Genomic DNA, 18,260 nt, shown 5'->3' with positions numbered 1-18,260 from the left:
GTGTATGAGATAAGAAGGAGTCTGAGATTGGGAGTGGTAGGGGTGTGAATCCAGGGTAAAAACAATAATTTTTAAAATGTTGATTATATGTGTCACATATAATGAATAGTTCTTGAACCACCCACTAGCTTAAGTTATTCTTGGAAGATCACCACAGAGGAAAGGAAATGTCAAAGCATTCTAGACGTTACCATTGCAAATGTTGACATTCAGAAGGTTACATTTAAGAGGAAGATTTAATCTAAGCTAAAAGTTTCTTCCATGCTTCTTCTCCTGAGGTCAAAATTAGAATAGAATTAATGGAGAAGTGAATGTATATTAGAATTATGTGGAATTATGTTAGAATTATGTAGCAGTTCTTATAACCCTACTCCACTATTTTAGTTGTCTCTTATTGTTTCTCTTATGTTTATCTTTTCATCTGGCAAGATATGTTTTCTCTACTTAATGTTCATGGTGATATTTTGTGTGTAGGATGTCTCTGAATGCCTTCTGTAGTGCGGGTTTAGTGATTCTAATTTGTTTTTACCTGTTGTTTATCATGGAATGTTTTCATTTGCCTTTCAGGTAGGAATGGATGTGTTGTTGGATAGAATATTCTGGATTGGAAGTTGTTCTACTTTTAATGCTTGAAATATACCACTCTATGCTCTTCTTGCTCTTTTGGTTTTGGTTGACAAATCTCCTATTCTGATAGGTTTTCCTACACAAATGCTCTGTATTTTCTATTTTATAGCATTCTTTATGTTTTCTGTGCTCAATGTTTCAATTATAATGGGCCATAGAGAGTTTGTTTCTTGCTCTGGTATGCTGAGTGTCCTAAAAGCTTCTTTTATCTGGATGGGCTGTTTTTTTGAGATTTGGGATGTTTTGGTATTACTATTTGGAATACACTTGCTATATCTTTGGCTATCCTCTCTTCGCCTTCCTCAATATCCATAAGACATTAATGTGGTCTTTTGTGTCTGAAATTCTTAAAATCTTTGATCTTTTTGTATGTCTTCTTTCTTCTCTCCTATATGTACTCTGTCTTGGAAATTCTGTCTTCCATGTCATTTATTGTGCTGGAAAGTCTTTCTACTTTGTTTTTCTTCCTTTGACTTTCAGTTCAAGATTTCTCTCTATTCAGATTCTTTTTGTTAATGTGTTATAATGACTTCCTTACTCCATTAATATGTTTTTCTGCATCTTCTTTTGATCTTATTTAGCTGTTTAGCTTTATTCTCTTCAAACTTGTTTAACTTTATTTGAATCTACTTGGAAGTCATTTAGGTTTTATCCATGTTCTCATTGAGTTCTTATATTTTTTTTTGTATATGCTTTGTGTTTCTTTTCTTTTTTTTAATTGTGAGAATACCATTCAGAGGAGTTACAATTACATGGGCAAGATAACGAGTATATTTCTTATCAAGCATTTTTGCCTCCTCTTTGTTTCCCCTTCCCATCCCTTCCCATACTCCCCCCACCCTGACCCAATCCTCCCCCACCCCCACCAAAGTTGTAAAGTTCGTTTTTTTATAGATGCATTCTTTCATTTGATTGAACATTCTTTTTTAAAAAAATGTTTTATTGTAAAGATGCTGTACAGAGGGATTACAGTTATATGAGCAAGGTAATGAGTACATTTCCTAACAAGCATTGTTGCCTCCTCCTTTGCTTTTCTCCTACCATCCCGTCCCTTCCCCACCTGTCCCAGTTCTCCCCAAATTTGTAAAGTTCATTTCCAACACAGTGTCTTCTGAGTAACATTGTTAATGGGTCATCCTGTGTCATTGAACATTCTTATATACAATTATTTGTGCTCAATGTATGGGATTTACTCTGTTGTCATTGTGATCCATTTTGTTTTCTGGAAGTGCTGTGTTTCCTAACTTTCTCATATTTCTCATAGCTGGGCTTAACTCACTTGAGGGCTTTTTTTTGTATTCTCACTGAAGTCTTCTTTTATTCTCACTCAACTGGGTGTCAAATAGGTTGAATATTGTCCCACGATCACTAATGTTGAGTCAGTAATCAGCTCTAATTAAAAATTAAAAATTTTAATTTTAATTAAAATGTATATTTTAAATTAAAAATTTATGTATATTTTTATTTAAAATTAAATTAATTTTAATTTTAATTAAAATGTACATTTATATACTGTAAGATTTATTTATATATAGTATATTTATATGTACTGTATATATTTATATACAGTGGGATACAATCGATAGCTTAATTTACATATCCAGTCCTACTACATATGAATTTTTGAATAATAACATAGCAGAACTAGCAGTTAAGAGTGGGAAGAGTGAAGGAAGACATATGGAGTAAGGAAGATCGTAAGATGGGAAATGGGATATTATAGGTGAAGTTGTCTAATAGGCTCAGTGTAATTATATAGTTCAGCTGTAAGGAATAGTCATGATGTCAAGGGTAAGATGGGGGTAGATTATAAGTAAGAATGTGTAGAAAAATAAAGGAAAGGAAAAGAAGAACTGAGCATTAAGCAATCAACCTAGATATAAAAAACAAAACATAAGTCAAAACCAAACAAAGCAAAGGCCAAAAAAAATCTTCCTCAAACTGTCTGTGCTTACTGTGAGGTACCAGTGTGTTCCCATCTAAACTCTCTCTTCAAAACAACCACACTTATTTCCTCTTCAGGGAAGTCTCTCTTTAGGTCTTTAGCCCACTTATTTATTGGGCAGTTTTTTCTTTGAGAATTTGTTGTTGGGGGATTTAATTTTTTGAGTTTCAGGTATATTTTAGATGTGAGACCTTTGTCTGTTGTATGGCTAGTGAAGATCTTCTAATCCATGGGCTTTCTATTGATCTTGTTTTCTATGTCCTTTGCCATGCAGAAGCTCTGCAGTTGCCAAAAAAGAAATACAAATCAAAACAACATTGAGATTCCACCTCACCCCAGTTAGAAGTGCTGTAATCAAGAAATCTAATAATAACAGATGCTGGAGGGGATGTGGCCAAATGGGAACCCTACTGCATTGTTGGTGAGAATGTAAACTTGTTCAACTGCTTTGGAAAGCAGTATGTAGGTTCCTTAAGAGACTACACATAGAGCTCCCCTATGCCCCAGCAGTCCCACTTTTAGGAATTCACCCAAACAATCACAAAAAGGCCATACTAAAGTTACTAGCACAACTATGTTTATTGCAGCATTATTCACCATAGCTAAGATATGGAACCAACCCAGATGCTCCTCAGTAGATGAATGGATCAAGAAAATGTGATACACACACACACACACACACACACACACATATGTATGTATGTATATATGTATATATATATGGAATGGAATTCTATGACTCCATCAGAAAGAATCCTGTTCATGGTAGGAGGAACTTACCTTGTTGTTTTATCTCTAAGCAACCCTAGGCTGTGAAGGATCTGCTCAATTGTCAACTCTTTCTGTCCCCAGCCCCTGGGATATATGAATGTGGCTCTCTGTCACTGGCTGGATTTCCCTTCTGAACTCACTCTGTCAGACTCACTTGGGTCTTGAGTGGCAGAGTTATTCTGTTTAGTTCTTTATAACTCCTGCTTGATGCCAGCTGAAGATGTCTATACCATGAACTCAGGAGAGTCTAAGTAGACTCTGACATTGACCCTGAAACACTCATGTTGCAAAGTCACTGTAAATTCAAAAAAAATCTTGGGATATTAAAATAAATCAGAAGTTTTGAAGAAGGGGAATAAAAAGATTTTAGAAAAAAATTATCAGATATCTTTTGCTTAAGGTTCAAAAACTGACAGTTTGCAAGAATGCTATAATATTATAAATGAATGCCAATCATCATACATCTTCTTTTGCTATGTTTTTGCCAAGGGACTTAATATTTGATTATTTCTTGTTCAATAGTCTTAAACAAATAGAAAATCTTTTTAGAGCTGTAGTACCTGCAGATTTGAAACCAGGGGGAAAAAAGAACGAGTTTAGGGTCTGGAGTCTTTTTCCTCCCTTTTTCCATACATACCACATCATCAAAGTCAATTTGGCATAGAGACATTGATTTGTAGTTGAGAAAAAAAGAGATTTGTCAGTAAAATAAATCAGCCACATGAATCTGTCTTAGGAGAAGAACGGGACAGAGAAACAAGGGTCCCAAAGGGAATCCCTCTCCAGGGCATATGCGCATTTGCATGTCACCAGAGATTTGAGCCTGGAATTATCCAGCACACATTTGATTGAACTGACAAAGGCAACAAAAAGATGATCATGTCTTTGGGTATTGGGGGAAGGATTTATGAATCACAGTTTCTTTTTCTTTTCTTACCAGACAATTTCCAATAGTTAGGACAGTAAATCTCAAAAATCCTCCAGGTGATTTGGATGTGGTAGTCTTTGAATTGCATTTGGAAGACATTAAAATTGATGACTTAATTCAATCTGTTTCTCAAAGAGAATTCTAGCTTCTGCAGAACTCTTGGCTCTCTGACTTAGAAAGGAGTGATTTTCCTTCATACAGGGACTTGTGACAAAGATTTGGGGAGTGTCACTAAATCTGTTATTAGAGTTTGAAAGTGTTAGATGATGTGGGAAAATTTTCTACAACTACAAAAGCATAGGCTAATTTTGCAACTACAAAAGCATAGGATTAAGGCTTTTTTAAAAAAGGTTTGTGATCTTAACCAAATGAAAGCAGAACCAAAATCTGCTGTTACTGTGGTGAGGGAAGCAAAGAAGAAGAGAATTAAGCAGTGGATGGCAGAGCGCTTGGAGCATGAGCTTTGGTAGGCCAACTATAATACCGTAACAACTCTTAGTGGGCTCCTTAGTGCTCCCCACTTTGGACAGGCACAGTAACTATTTGTTAGCTATTTCATGATTTCCAAATGTGCTCCAAACTTGAATATATACATTACAATTGATTGCTAGATAGATATTGCATTTATTATCACAATTGTGATGCAGTTACATTTTCCTACATTAAATATACACGAATGAATTTTCATTACATGCTGGCATGTGGATTAATTTTGTTTATGTGGGATTTTTTTAGTCCATAGAAATACTAAGAGGTCTGGACTATGATTGTTTACAGGTAGGTTTACAGGTAGGGAGAGTCAGATTCAAAGAAAGTGGTTTATTCATGTTCACACAGCTTGTTATGGAAATGGGTGGGAGCAGCCTTCATATCTTTAGGCCCTCTTCTTGGTATGATGAGGAAACTCTGACCATAAATTTAGAACTAGATTTACAGCTTACCTAAATACAATAACCTGGATTCTTGATTCAGAACAAGTTTTGGGTTCTGTGATTGACTTATTAAGCTTGATTCTTCTCATGTAAAATATCTGAAGTCCTCAGGGATTGCATGAAGTTGCAGAGCTTTTGCATGGGAAAGGACATAGCTAGCAAGATCAATAGAAAGCCCATGGATTGGGAGAAGATCTTCAATAGCCATACAAACGGACAAAGATCTCATATCTAAAATATACCTGGAACTCAAAAATTTAAATCCCCCAACAAGAAATCCTCAAAGAAACAACTGCCCAATAAATAAGTGGGCTAAAGACTTAAAGAGAGGAGAGACTGGAGAAAGATGGTGGAGGAGAAGCTGGAGACTAAACAAGCTCTTGCATAGAAAGCAGTTTTAGTGTTCCAGTGAATAGTTCTAGACTAGAGAATCACACCAAATGTGCCATCACAGTATAGAGAGTTTGGTCAGAGAGGGAAAATCCAGGCAGCTTGATCAAGGAGACAGATCTGAGCACTTTCCAGTAGCTGCAGTTGTGACAGCTGCAGCGGCTGCGGTCACCATACCAACAGGGAAAGTCCAGGACAAAGGCACCAGATGCAGCATGCCAGCGGATTCTACTCACTACAAGCAAGAACTGACAAGGAGTAGAAATCTTCATCCTGATGATCGCAGACCAGGGACAGCCCAGGAACCAAGAATCTGGCATGAGTAGAACCCTGACATCCTCACTACTTCTCACAGAGCTGAGGTGGGGAGGCAGCTCCTCCCCCACCACCAGAGAAGATCTCCATCTTTGATACTGACAAAGGCCGGCCAAGCAGCTAGCTCCAACCCAGGCCTTGGAAGGAAACAATTGGAACCATTAGCAGGTCACAGGAACCTTACCTGACCTGCCAGGCTCAGCTTCACCCAGGGGAAAGTCACCCCGCCCAGGCAGAGAAAGCTCTGTCCCTGGAGGAGTGACTTTCTTTTTATCTTTCCCCTCTTCTCATCCATCCTTTTCTTCTCTCAATGTTATTTCTTTATACTTACATGATTTTAATGCTTCATTTTTAAAATTTAAATTGTTGTGTTTCCATTTTTCTTTTTCTATTTTTTTAAATCTTTCTCCTATCATTCTGTCCTATCCATTTTCCTCTCTGAGATTAGGAATTGGTTATATTCACTCTCCTTTTACCTCTCCACATCCCTCTAATCCTATTGCCCCCCCCTCCACAATTCTCCCTAAACCTAATAATTTCTGCTTTGCTGAATCCCTCTTGGATGTTCTTAGCCCATTAATCCATAGTTGTTTGATGTTGAATAGATTGTATCTGTTGAACTAGAGTGTATCTGCAGCCATTCTGACTGTGCAACTACAGGAGTCTGGTTGAATCTTGCCTTAATATAGTGTTCTAGCACAAAATTCATGTTACTTTCATACCAAATGGGCAGAACAAGCCAGAGAAACACAAGAAAAATGACAAGTCCAGGTATCTCAGCTCCCACTCAGGATAATCAGGTGACAGAACAGTTAATGAATAATCCAGAGGAGAGGTTCCAAAAAGCTCTACAAACACTACTAGTAAACATGGTGAATGAAAAGATTGAAAACCTGCAAAGGACTCAGTGCCAGCGTGATCGAGGGCAAGATGAGGCAAACCAAAGATTAATACAGGAACTTCACGAGGGTGTTGAGGCTAACCAAAAATTACTACAGGAATCTTGTGAGTGTGAGGAAGGTACTCAGAGATTATATTAAGTGAAGTAAGCCAGGTCCAAAGAAACATAGGTCCCATAATTTCCCTTATTTGCAATAACTAGTATATATCTGAGACAAGCTGAAAAGGTCAGATAAAATGATTAAGTGAAATGAACCCCAAGGTAAGGGCACAAGTGTTTTTTTCTTTCTTGCTATTGTTTCTAACCTTTTTATAAAGTACCATGTGATTTTTTGTTGCTTTGTATGTCCCTCCCCCACGGTATAACCCTTGTTTTCACTGTATTTGATGTTGGTATAATCTGGGGAGGAGAAGGGAAAAAACAAATTGTTTAAATAGGGATACAGGTGGACCCATTGCAACAATGAAATGTACAAGATGCTATGTCCAAAAACGAACTTTACATTTAGGCTGGTGGGGTGTGGGGGAGTGTAGTTGTGGAGATGGGAGGGATGGGATGGTAGGGGTGAAATCAATGGAGGAGGCAACATTGCTAGATAAGAAATGGACTCATTACCTTGCTCATATAATTGTAACCTCTCTGTACAGTATTTTCACAATAAAAAAACTTATTTGAAAAAAATATTTGAAAGCCTCAGAGATACATACTCATATGCCTATAGTTGCTTGATTAGAAATAGCTTTGCCTCTTTGGAATCCATTTCTAATGTTAGTAGCAAAATAATCCAGGATACTTTCTATATAAAATGTCCTAGCTCCAGCAAGAGAGGGGAGGAAACCATTTGTCATTTCATTACATGCAGGCCAACAAATAGGAAGAAGAATGAACTCTAAATATGGCTGCCTGTTTATTGATGCTGAGAGGTAGTCTCACCCCATCCAGGCTGAAGCCCAAGGGCTTTCCTCACAGGGTTTGTTGCAGATAGTGTGGCTAACAACAGCCATTTACACTGCATTTAGGTTCCTTCATCCTAACCTCCTTATCTAATTGGGCTTGTAATTGTAGAAGAAGAACAAAGTGTTTCTGCAGAGATGGTCTATGTTGGACGTATAGTCTTTAAGTCATGGCACCGGAAAAAAGCTTTTTCACTAATACTAAAATCTCTTAGGTATGGTTTCTAAGAGGGATCTGCTACTCTGAGCACATTTCTACAAGCTCTCTTAAAGATAGCAACAAGTACTAGTAGGATAGACTCTGGACCAGTCTGAGTTCTCACTGGTCTTTTGAATAAATCACCTACAGGGAGTCTTCTCTCTTGGCCTGATCTTTCTTCACTCCCTCCTCCTCCCTGTCTCCCTCCTTTCCATCTTCCTTTTGTCCATCTCTCTTTCTTTCTTCCTTTCTTCCTTCCTTTCTTTCTTTCTTCCTTCCTTCCTTCCTTCCTTCCTTCCTTCCTTCCTTCCTTCCTTCCTTCCTGTCACTTACATATTAATAATAATAAATGATTTAATAGCAATCACAAATTATAGCTTTTACTTCTGCATTCACTTTAAAGTCAAAGAAAAATAGCCTAAGATGTTAACTGACCCATAAACTTCAATGCTGGTAGAGCTGGAATGCTTATTTAACCCTAATTTTAACTAAAATATGTGATTACTCTGAGCTGCTACTAGCTCTGATTACTGTATTCCCTATTCATTATAAGGAAGAGAGCCATAGACTTAAGGTCCATCACCTTGTACAATTTTGGGTGAGCATGACACTGCTTGGTGGGCTGCTGTCCTAGCTCACTGTTGCAATGCAAAGGCTGACTCAGGAGCTGATGGGAATATCAATATAGTAGGGAGGAGGGTGGCTGAGCAGACCAACAACACAGGTTGGCTGAATTGCAAACTGTATTGATGTAGGGTAGATTGTTCAGTATTCCAAGTGAAGTTCAGGGTCAAAAAGTGCTATTTAAGAAAGCAACATTACAGCTATACTGAAAAAGAAATTATCCCCCTTTGTCATTAATTCCAGTACTTTTCTTCAGGACCTTAATTTGGACTCAGGGCTTCCCCATTAACTATATAAATGGGATTAATGACTTGATTCCAGCAGAGAACATAAAGTACTTAAGGAACTGTTCCAGCCAGATGACACATTATTATTACCAGAAAGAGGTGGGAATATTAGCATTTATATGGCCCTTTATTTGCAGACACTATTTTGATGGCTTATTCACAGATGTATTAGAGTTCTAATGGACACTCTCTGCGTCTGCATTTGTTGTGCTTGTATATATTTGTACCATTAAAAATGTGTAATGCTAAGGATGAATGAAGTCCATAGAAATGTGTAACTGCCTTCTTTACATGTGCATAATCATGAACTTCTCTGCTCAGTTCCTGACACAGATCTCCCTGTCGCCAAAGGTCTTAAGTGTGTATGTGTGGTCGGGGAGAGGGGATAGAAGGATGGATTTAGGGATATTAAATTCAGCTGTTTTCTCAGATGGAGCGTTTAATGGTTCAGTTTTCTGGCTCATCTTCTTCAGGGTGTGTTTTTCCTATGGGGTGGTAGATTGAGGGATTAGCGGTAGCAATAATCTTTGTCCTTAAAAATTTTTAGATTTACTTTTGTACTCTGTTTCTGCACATTTTTAGTGAAATAAAGTAGGCTTAGGTTAATTAAATTAGGTTTTTCTTGATATTTGACTTTTAACTGTCAGTTTGTTTCTTCAGATAAAGTCTGGATTTTTGTGTTGTTGCCCACAAAGAAATGATAAATATTTGGGAAGACTGATATGTTTACCCTGATTAAACAGTACATAATATATGCAATATTCAAATGTATTATGAAATCTATATGTACATTTTTGTGATTTTTATAAAGGTTTTGTGTATGTATGCACACGTGTGTGTGCCAGTCCTGGAGCTTGAACTCAGGGCTGAGTGCTGTCCCCAAGCCTCTTTTTGCTCAAGAGTAGTGCTCTACCACTTGAGCCATGGCTCTACTTCTGGCTTTTTTGATAGTTTAGTGGAGATAAGAGTCTCACCTTCCTGGGCTGGCTTCCAACTGCTATCCTCAGGTGTCAGCCTCCTGAGTGGCCAAGATTGCAGGCATAAGCCCCAGGTGCCCAGTAGAAATTATATTTATATTTTTATTTGTAGTCACTGAGGGATTTACACATGACACAAAGGAAAGACATATTATATCCATGGTCCAGACAAGGGAAAGTAAGTTCGAAGAGGTTTTTACTTAGCAGCAGCAGATCTGGTAATAGTATGTGGATCTACCTGTTTCCAACTCTGTCCCTCAAAGTTTTGGCAATGTCAACCCTATTATTTTTCATAATGAAGTAATGATGATAATAATAATCACAATAAAGAAGTGTTCTGTGAAAAATCCAAATTTGAATAATCACTCCCTTTATGTTTACATATAAACAAAAGGTCATGCATTTTATAGCACATTTCCCCCCAAGATCTTCTCCTATCCTATCAAATATGTTTAGTACTGTTTTTTCTCCTGACCTTACATTTAACCATATGCATGCTACATATAATCATATGTATACCCATAGATGAGGGTATGCTTGGTTAGAACAATTCTAGTGGCTACAAGCAAAACCCTCATGTCATTTCAGCTATATTGTAAGAACAGGTATTTGGACCTTCACAGTCACCAGCTGAACACACTGGCTGATGCAAACAGTAGACATAATTTCCTCCAGAAAACATCCCTCCACAGAAGCAGTTGAAGGAAATTGAAAGGGGAAGATTCTGGGAACAACTTCAAATGATCAATTTGGTTTTAATTTTCTGCACTTGCTAGATAGACATAGAAAAAAATTACAGAATAAAAAATATATTTGTCTACATCAAATTCCCCCAATTTGGAATAGCAAAAGCAATAACAAATAACCTTGGCACTGCAGATGAAATCAGACAAAAACAGCAGAAATGGACAGTTCCTCTTTTTTCTCTTCTTCCACAAAATTATTCACAGAAAATGTCTTCAAGTGTTTAGCAATTAAATGCAGAATTACAAAATATTTCTCCTCTCCTATGTTCTCCTCTTCCCTCCCCTCCTTTCTTCCCTTTCCTTGACTTTTCCTTTCTTTCCAAATTGGAAAGAAAGAATTGTTTGCTCTAAGAGTATACAGAGCTGTCAAAAAGAAAAAGAAAAAAATCAAAGTAAAATAACACTTACTTGGATTTCACTGACTTGGAATTTTTGCAAATCATATTAGCAACCTGCTCTAAGAAGAAACATTTTTAAGTTTCATTTTTCATGTATGAAAAAAGTGACATGAAAATGTGTAGCTAAACTATATGGTATTAACTAAACATGAGAAGTCTGTGAGGATTAAATTGAAGATACGATGTATAGAAATATGAGGAAATAAATTGCTTTTAGAAAAATCCTTTTTTAAAAAATGTCTATTTACAGTCATTCTGAACCATTTTTGTTGTATCCTAACAATAAATATGCTAATGTAAAATCTTCATGATGAGTTCAGCAAACTGCCCTCTGTGGAATATTTTCCCCTAACACTTCAGTTAATCAGATTCCTGTTACTGTACCTTTTAAATATGCTTCACAATTTTTATTATTCACAGAACCAAAATGATCAGCATTCAGTTAATGCAAATGTGAGAGAAAGGTCCACATCATTTCCCACACCTTTGTTGACACGCTTCAGATTTAAAAATCTGGGCTGAATCACAAACTCCTATTATCTTTTTGAAAGAATATTCCTTGCAGTAAATTTAACTCCATTTTGCTTGGAAATTTCTCTAGGCTGAGAAAACAAAGGTAAAGTAATTCTGTTTTCACTTCTAGCTCACAAGCTATGTAGTACATTATGGGACACCAAGAGCTACACATCTTCTACAAATACTTGAGAGTTTTCCTTCATGTATTATTTACTGTCTTGAGATATTTTTTCTCAGTACAATATTCATCACTTGTCTTTGGAAAAGTTCAGTAACCTTGTTACTCACTGCATCTGCTTATGTTGTGTCTATCTGGATGCTTTGTAGAAGTAACACTAAATACCATCTTGCCTAAATATGACTACTAAGAATCTACAAGACTGTTTTGCTTTCCTTGTTAAAGATTGTACTGTGGCTGGAACTGCTACTGCTTAAGCCACATTCAGTCTATGAATTGTACACAGAGAAGAAAGATAATCTTGAATTATTGGTGCCATAAGTCCTAACTTATATCTTTAAGGAGCTTAAAATTTGGAAGAGAAGAGGTGGCACATACATAAAATAACAAAAACAGGAGCTGGCTAATGATTTCAACATGTGAATCAAATTATTGGGAGAGGTAAGCAGCATCACTAAATGTAGACAGGATACTTGGAAGAAAAGACCCACCCTTTATGGGATAGGTAAGGAATAAACAGCACTGGATTTAAGAGAAAAGACATTCATAACAGGTTAGGGTTTGAGATATGGAACTAGAAGAATGAAAATTGGCAATATATTTGTACATTTGTATATTTAAATATTTGGCTGTTTTTTACTTTTCGTTTTAAAGGACATTCTGAACAATTAATTGGGACCATCTCTTTGTGTGTAATTTTAAGGGGCGCTAGTGTTTCTGATTGTCAGAAGGAAAGGTGTTACTGTATTTCCAAAAAAGCTTGCTCTCACACTCCTAAATTGTTGCTTCATATTCTGCTGTCAAAAGAATTACCTTCCCCCCTAAAGACCATGACCCCAACTTCCCACATTTGGTTGTTTTAGGAGTGAGTACTCTATGCATTATGCCCACTTTTGGTCCTCAGCTCCACCCAGATCTGAGCTCTTCCCTGCCCTGGAGCACCTGCCATACAGTTGGCCCCTCCCTCTCTCCACTGAGACCCACCTGAACTCCCATCTACCTCACTTCCTACCCACCAGACCCTGCTGCTACCTAGACAGTAGAGGCTGCCATGTGCTCTCTCTGTCTGGGGGAAATATGGCTTCTCTCATAAACCTTCTAATAATCTTTCTCCTGTGCCTGCCTGCCTCTTCATGGTCCCCTGGCATGGATGTGACAGAGCCTTTCATGTACCATGGAGCAGAAGTTTCTGGCTCAGGAATTTAGACTTGGAAGCAGGAAACTTGTTTGGCCAGTCTTCAGTGTGAAGAGCAAAAAGCTCTGCAGGAAGAGGCAAGAATAAGACTGACAGAGAGAGATAAAAGGGAGACAGGAACATCTTGCTAGGTGTCAGGTTTCTGAGACTCAATTATTATTTTTCCCTTGGTTTCATGACGTTGCTCTGTATTCTTTCTTTTTTGTTTTTGTTTTTGAACATGTACTTTCATTTTTATTATTAAGGTATTGTACAGAGGAGTTACCATTTCATAAGTCAGGTAATGAGCACATTTCTTTCTTGGATAATGTCACCCCTTCCTTAGCTTTTCCACAGTTTCCTCTTCTCATCTATACTCCATGCTCTTTAACAAATTTCTTTTTCGGATTAATGGCTTTAAGGTATTTTATTTTTTCCTTTATCAAGCAAAGACCCTCTCTAATGGAAGAAATTCACATGTTTTTAGGAATTGGACTTTGGCGATCACAGCATCTGATAGCTCCGATTCTATCCTTTGTAAATTAGAAAAAGGCTCCCCTTCAGCCTGACTGTACTGAATGTGTCACAAAAGCTGAGGAAAGGGTTTTCATTTTAGTCTCTGTTGCCCATTCACCTACCAGCCCTTCAACAGTAAATACATATAGGCATATGTGAAATCTCCACGGAGGCCCTGATCTGCAGCTTTACTTGGAGATTCATTATGGTCAAAGATTCTTCTTTGTTTCCCAACTCTTTGTTGTGGCTTTATAGTCATTCAAATATAGAGAACATTTTCAACTGAGTGATATGAAAGCAAATAATTGAATAAGAATGAGCAAAAGCTTTGAAAAGGTATTTTACTCTATAAAGGGCCAAAAATGGTAAACAAGCATTCTGAGGAAAAACTCACCATTTGTCATGAAGGAAATGCAGATTCAAGTCACAGTGGAATACTGTCAACACACAGTAGATGACTAAAACTTAAAAGCCTCCCTGTATCCAGAGTTAGTGAGGATGTGGTATAAATGAAATTATAACACGTAATTGTTGGAAGTGCAAATGGCACAACCAAACTAAAACATTTTAATGAAATTTTACATAGGTTTATCATAGGATTTTCCCATTCTACTCCTCTGTACTTCCCTAATAGAAACAAAAGCATATAGTAATACATACAATTTTATACACATGCTATGAGAAACTTATACATTATAGCTAAGTACTGAAAAGGATGCTCCATCAACTGGTAAATGCGTGAACAAATTTTAGTATATTCCCACAATGCAATGCTACATGCAGAAACATGAAGATATCCTAAAAGCATATAAAAGGTAAGACAGATACAAAAGGCTTCAGGTTCTTTTTATATCAAAGCAATAGATAGCAGATCTATGATGGGAGCTGGTGTTGGGGAAATTTGCTGACTGTAAGAGAGAACATTTTTGAGGGAAGAAAAAGTTTTATGTCATTATTGCTGTGAAGATTACATGACTGTGTACATTTTTCTGAACTCATTAAAATGTGCATTTACAATGAGTGATTTTATTGGACATAAAGTCTGTGTCAAAAGCTGATTAATAAAAACATCCCTTTTACTTCAAAAGACAAAGTAATATGCTGTAAAAAGAAAAGCACCAGGCATAGATGAATTTTTATGGCCAAATAAAATGTCAGTCACTCTCCAAGTATAGGATCTTTTTATTTTGGTGGAGGGAAAAGTAGGTGTGACATTAACAAGAGGCAAAAAATGATACTTCAGACCTGCAAAGTTCAGCTGAGACAGCCCATCTGTGCACTTTTCATTGTGACTCAGAGAACGTCATTGCATTTGAGTAAGTTTCTCATCATGATTTTGTTTTGTTGACAATAACACAAATGCATTGTTGAAAGCTCAGAGAGAAGACTGGTTCTTCAAGGCATGGAAGTGAAGAGAGACTAGGTATGAAGGTGATGTTGCCTTCGGTATTTCAGCAATAAAAAGCATATCCACAGCAGCAGCTTCAGCAATGTTATCAACAAAATACACTGAGCAAGATGCAGCAGAGCATGTGCCTTAGTGGACCTCACACTGGCTTACTGGTGGAAATGCTTTAGGCAGCTTGACATTTATTCTCACAACCCGGGAGTTATCTGTTTTTTTTTTCTTTACATAAATAATAATAAAAATAAGCTCCGTGGAATTAAAAAGGTGATTAACTCTAATTAATACTTTATCAAAGTGAGAGTTACCTTCTAAAGATCTTGTCATCTTTGCTGTATCTATCTATCTACATATATTTACAGGTGTATATCTGAACACATAAAGCATACAGCTATATATTGTATTAACTTTTATATTTTTTTGGGAAATATGTGTCTAAACTTTTGCCTGTCTGTCTACCTCTTGTCTCTTGTCTGGGAACCTGTGTTGCTAACTATTTTTTAAAATCATACTTTCTCCTTTATGGAAATCTCTCCATCTAAGCAGTTTGCTGGTAGTTTTTCTTTAAAGGTCTTGTAGAATTTGGTAGTGAATCTGTCATATTTTGAGCTTTTATTTGTTGGGAAATTATTTATTACTAATTTAACCTTAAGGACACAAACAAACATCTAAATCAATTTGAAGATCATTGAAATAAAAAAGTAAAAGTATACTGTGTAAATGTAAATCTTCAACTAAACAAGCTCAGGATAATACATAAAACAGCTATAAGAGATGAAAAAAAAGGACACATATAGGCTTAACTGAAGTAAAAGGAGTCAAAGAAAGGCAGAAAAAAAACCTTGATAAAGGAAAAGCAAATATGAAAAAAAATTAAACTGAAACTGTGGAGATGAAAAACAGGGAAAAGCCTCGCCAACAACATAGATAAAATGGGAGACAGAATTTCAAAGACTTGAAGGATAGTAAGCATGCCAGAAAGTAGAATAAAATGAAGCAAGATATTAGGAAATATAAAATATTATGAAAATACTTGATGATGCCATTAAAAGACCAAACTTATGAAGAATAGGTATAGTGGAAGAAGAGAAGGTCCTGGCTAATGATGTAAGAAACGCATTCAACAAAATATTATAGAAGTAAATGTCCCAAATTTTGGAAAAGAGTACCACACATAGGCTTTTTAAACACCCAACAGACCAGACCTTACTAGAACCTCCTCATGATATAGTATCATTAAAACACTAACTGTAAAGACTAAAGCAAGAGTACTCAAAGTTGTAAGACAAATAGTATAGTTATTTATAGTCATTATAGTTATTATATAGTCATTCTGTAAATCCTTTTGATTAGAACAGTCGATAGCCTAGAGTCAAATTTTGCTTTCAATTTATACCATGCATGTAATGCAATGGACAGCCAAAGTTTCTAGTAGAGTTTTCACACTGCATTTGGAATTTGTATTCTATGATGATGTTCTTTCTAGGATAATTGCCCTCTTTCCAGTGGTCTTTGTTAATTAAAACAGGTTTTTCTGCTTCCTCTGGTCAATGAGATAGCAGACTTTAATTAGGATGTATGATGCTACAATGGAGTTTTCCTCATAACAAAATCTCATAGTGGGAAACATTAAGTATCTGCCACATCTTGTGTATGCTGATTCACTTATAAAATCTGTGAAATGGGAACATATCAGTATCCATCTTATAGAGTTGCTTGAGTGATTTCTAAGACACAAGGACTGGGTAAAGAACATGTGACATCTTAGTAGATATGTCTTAACTTTTTATGTCATTGTGTTCTTACATCACTTAAAATCTCCATTTTCAGAATTTGGGGCAACACTTTCTTGGCTGAGTGTCCAAAGGTGTAAGAATCATAACAGTAGGTTAGAAACTGGGAAAAAGAAATGGCAACTTCTTGAAGGTTCAGGTATGGGGTGGGATTTGGTCTGACTGGTATTCGCTACTGCTGGGTTCCAGGGAACATCAAGGTATCAGATTCAGGAATCTCCTGGCAGTGGAAAAAGTGGGAACTAGCCATTAAAAGAAAAAAATCCATTTCAATTTTCTGAGATCTGAACTTGCTGATGTGATGGATCTTTTCTGCTTAGAGGATGAATGTTTCCCTTTGACAACGGCATAGATTGAATGTAGTCCTGAGGAGTGAGTGGGAAAAGAAGATGTTGGAACTTAAAGGACCATGTTAGGACTCTCAATGCTTAAAATCTCATAAGGCAGAAAACCTGCAGAAAAGATGCCACCATTTGAGTGGTATGTTTAGGGAATTCCAAAGCCCAAATTGATCTGGCTAGGTGCAGTAGAATACCAACTCCATTTTTGATGAAAGAACCCTCTGAGGGGGACTTGCTCAAGATAAACCAAATGGGAAATAATGAAATGCTGTTCCAAATCATATTTCTTCTTTACTATACACAGTGTAATTTTGACCACCATTACCTATTTGGCAACACTATGGGTCCTATGAAATCAATTAAAATATTCTTCTCTGAAAATTTGCTGTCAAAGTTAAGGTGTCCTGTGTCTCCCAAATAATTTACATCCCAATATCCCTTACATTGTTCATAATGCTTCACACAGAAGAACAGATTTGATCCTCAATTATTCCTAGTACTTTATTGAACATTGTGTGTGTATGTGTGTGTGTGTATAGTATTTCACATGTCTTTGACATTTAATTCCCATAATATTTCTCTCAAATTGTTATAAAGATTATTGCACAAATCTAGCTATTATAAATGATTTCTAAAATATTCATTCCCCAGATTAATCTACTTCCCTAAATTATTTTATTCCAGTTTTCTCAGTACAGGTCCTCCATTCTTTCCAAATTCAAGAGGTATCATTTTATTGTTGCAGTCTTAGCAGCATAGTAGCAATACAATATAGATTGACTGAGATCAAATTCCTTAGTAGATAAAGAAAAGTAGGCAAGGAACATAGAAACAAGAGAGCTTCAAAATAAGCATTCCAGCTTCATCTCATAATTTACTTTGCCTTAAAATTATGAAAGTTTCTAAACATTAGGATGTAGACAGGAGAGAGATAGCTCATAGACTCTGACATTCATGATTAAAGAATAAAGAACAGTGTTAATAGGAGCAAGAGCCTCACTTCCTGTTAGGAAAAACTTTTTGTATCTACTTCTGAGGGTCATACCCAGGGGAAAAATTAATCCCAAGAATGGTTTTAAGCACTATTTTTTATTATGACTTGTACCTGTTCAACAAGGCATATGTATAAAATCCACTTAGCAAAATACCACCTTGGGTTTCAGAGTCTGAAAAACAAAAAAGCAACAATTAAGACCTCCCATGAAGCTGGGTGCTGGTGGCTCATGCCTGTAATCCTAATCCTAGCTACTTAGGAGGCTGAGATCTGAGGATCATGGTTCAAAGCCAGCCCAGGCAGGAAAGTCTGTGAGACTCTTATCTCCAATAAACCACTAGAAAACTGGA

Source organism: Dipodomys ordii, unplaced genomic scaffold (genome assembly GCF_000151885.1).
Source record: "Dipodomys ordii isolate 6190 unplaced genomic scaffold, Dord_2.0 Scaffold36, whole genome shotgun sequence".
Classification (NCBI taxonomy): Eukaryota; Metazoa; Chordata; class Mammalia; order Rodentia; family Heteromyidae; genus Dipodomys; species Dipodomys ordii.
The sequence above is the reverse complement of the archived record's forward strand: the minus strand, read 5'-3'. Positions refer to the sequence as shown.